Below are 3,219 nucleotides of genomic sequence, written 5' to 3' on the forward strand. Positions count from 1 at the left end.
GATCCTAAATTGCTTGGACTTGAGAATTTTCTCTACGACAATCAAATCACTACATTGAAGGACAACTATCAGCTCTTATCTGCCACTTGCTTCTTTTCAAGGACAATTATCAACTCCAATTGAAACATTAAAGGACAATTATTTCTCTTTTTCTGACATCTTGAAAAGAATCTTGGATGACCATTTGTTTTGAAGAACCACGTGAATATTTTTTTGAATTTCATTTTCTTGAATAATAAAGTCAAAATATCGTCTATGTTTATTCCATATCAATAATCTCCATTGTTTTGGACATAGTCTTCTGTCTCTTACCCGAAAGTTAAAATTGATTTTGAGGCCTTTGATGTTGTTCTTAATGCTGTTTTCGCCAATACAGCTGGGTGTTGTGCTAAATGTGCACACTCTTTTGGATCTTTACATTGTCCTAGCACTAACATTAGTTTGTTTCCTTGCTAGGAAATCAGCTTGTTTCTGGGGTCTTTTGAAGCTATCTTAGCCATCTTAACTTGATTGTGCTCGTAATTCACGAGCCATGCTCAAAACTGATCTAGGTCAGGCACTTGTTTCTGTGAACTTTTTCCGCCACTTAATCTTGATTCGTCGAACAATATGTTTCGGACCAAAATTGGTTTATGTGTCGGCTTTAACATAAAAATCCCAACACATAATCCAAGATACTTTAAAAATTCTTGAAAATTCAAAAATTTAATATTCTTGTTCTCGAAGAAATTTAGTTCCATTTTTTCGGAAATATTTTGAAACCTTGAGAAACTAGACTGGGAAGGATCTCTTCCTCAATTCCGAAAGTTTGGGACTAATTTTGAAACCATTTTGAGAAAAATGAGCAATACCTCTGATCGAACATTATAAACGAGAAGTAGGATACTGGTCTAATGTACAAAAGAATGAACCATGCACTTTGATAGTCAAAATAATTAAATTTTGAAGGAGAAATTTTTTTTCTAAAACATTAAACTTTTTGAAATTTCATGGATTTTTACTCCACTCTTTATAAGAAGAACTTTGACAATTTTTAACTTCGTGAAATTGATTTCTATAGAACTTGGATTATGAGATACTCAACTGAATGAGTGTATTCGAAAATAAACTCATAGCCCTTGTTTGAGTCCCACAACTGTGAAATAAGAGACCTATCTCGTCCCCTATAAATTGGAACAACATTTTTCCATCATTTCATTTTTTACAGAAGATGGAATGGTTAGTGTTTTGACTAGAATAATAACTAAGAGAGAGGATATACGTACATAGTGGGGTTCTGTAGGAAGGGGTTCACAGAATTCCACCAGATCAAATACAAGATGTGGGTTGGGTGGGGTCTTTTTTTTATAATAACCTTTTTCCATCATTTCATTTTTTACAGAAGATGGAATGGTTAGTGTTTTGACTAGAATAATAACTATGGAAAAAGATATAGAGAGAGGATATACGTACAGAGTGGGGTTCTGTAAGGTGGGGTTCAAAGAATCCCACTAGATCAAATACAAGAGGTGGGGTGAGTGGGGTTTTTTTGATAATATATTAATTACATGGAGCCCACCCCATGTGTCTTATTTGGAGGGGTTCTGTGAACCCCTACTCTGTACATTCAACATAGGTGAAAGATATATGTACATGATATAATTCCGAATCTTATACAAAATGCTGACATGTCATATTTTGTAATGAAAATACCGACAGCCCAATCAAATCCAAAATACCATGAAAATCTCGCCAGCTCACAAATTAATTTGAATAAACCCTCCAAAATTGGCCAGAAGCACTTTGCCCCAAATCAAACCATCTTCCCTTCATCTTGCACTCCTCTCTCACGATCCGCACCTCTAAGGTCCAACTAAATAAATCTCGTCGGCACAACTACCTCTGGCGAAGAAAAGACAATCACATAAGATATAGCTCTCTCCAGGTTAGTAGCTATTCACTTTCTGTTTCGCGTGTGAGAGACATTGAGAGCGCCAATTCCTTCCCGTGCCCCGTCGCCAATTGTAAAATCATCCACACCCATCACTGGTGACACACTGCAACTAGTATTATCTCTAAAAAGTTTGGCTTTACTTGCTATTTTGAAAAATCAGTGACTCAGTGAGTGTATGGTAAACTCCATTTCGAACAAAGTGGGTCTGGACAAATTATACTGCTTGAGTTTAGCTTGTTGAAGTTGTGGAATGGATTTTGTGTGTACATTTATATTGCTTGAGGTTAGCTTGCTAAAGTTGCGGAATGCTTCATTTGTGTGGTGTTAGGACCTCATACGAATTCTTGTGTGGAATGGATTTTATGTGTATATTTATACTGCTCGAGTTGAGTTTGTTGAAGTTGTGGAATGCTTCATTTATGTGGTGTTAGCGAATTCTTTTGTAGAATGGGTTTTATTGTACATTGATACAGCTTGAGTGTTGAAGTTATGGAATGCTCAGTTTTGTGATGCTAGGATCTCATACAATTTCTCATATGGAATGTATTTTTTTTTTTATATTTATATTTATAATGCTTGAGTTTAATTTGTTGAAGCTGTGGAATGCTTCATTTTTGTGGTATTAGGACCTCAAAGAAGTCTATCCATTGGATTATTGACATGGAATTTTTTTTTTTTGGACTCAGCACGCAAGTTAATTGGTTCAGATTGTGTGGAATGGCCAGGAGGAACAGAGGAATTTGACATTAAAAGAAATTCTGACAATAAAGGGAAGTTGATCCATTGTTACACCTACGATTATAGGTTTTTCAAGTTTTTTAAAGTTTCGCCCAACAAGAAGTATCTATTGCAAGGTGAATCAAGTGGAACGAGTTTCAATTTTTCTAAATTTGTCCCATATGGTGTAAAAGTGTGCAAAAATAACTGAAGAGAGGAGCATGGAGATTTTGCTCAACATAACCACATGCAAGGGGAAACTAGTTGGATGAGCTTGATATATTGTAATTATTTGGTTTCACGAATAAGACTATCGAACTATGTACTTTGCTTTGTTTTGTATCAATAGTAGATGTTTGATACTGTCATGACCATTATATACTGTGCTCTTAGTTGGAAAAAGTTTTGATATCACTTTGTTATGTTTCAAGCAATGTTACCTGTTTCGAAAGGGACAACCACCAATATTGAAAACAACCAAGAACCAACTAACATGATAATATGGCAACAGAAATGCATTAAATGAGAACTAGCTTCATTAATTAAATACAAAGTTTCTACGTAGTAAG

General features: G+C 35.1%; 1 long non-coding RNA gene across 1 annotated transcript; it reads left to right on the top strand.

Moving 5' to 3' along the window:
• Positions 1 to 1,133: 1,133 nt before the first annotated feature.
• Positions 1,134 to 2,983, top strand: LOC111373281. The gene is made up of 2 exons (XR_002698932.1): positions 1,134 to 1,924; positions 2,620 to 2,983. It is a non-coding gene; the product is annotated as an uncharacterized LOC111373281 (long non-coding RNA).
• Positions 2,984 to 3,219: the final 236 nt, after the last annotated feature.

This window comes from Olea europaea, unplaced genomic scaffold (assembly GCF_002742605.1).
Source record: "Olea europaea var. sylvestris unplaced genomic scaffold, O_europaea_v1 scaffold1107, whole genome shotgun sequence".
Lineage (NCBI taxonomy): Eukaryota > Viridiplantae > Streptophyta > Magnoliopsida > Lamiales > Oleaceae > Olea > Olea europaea.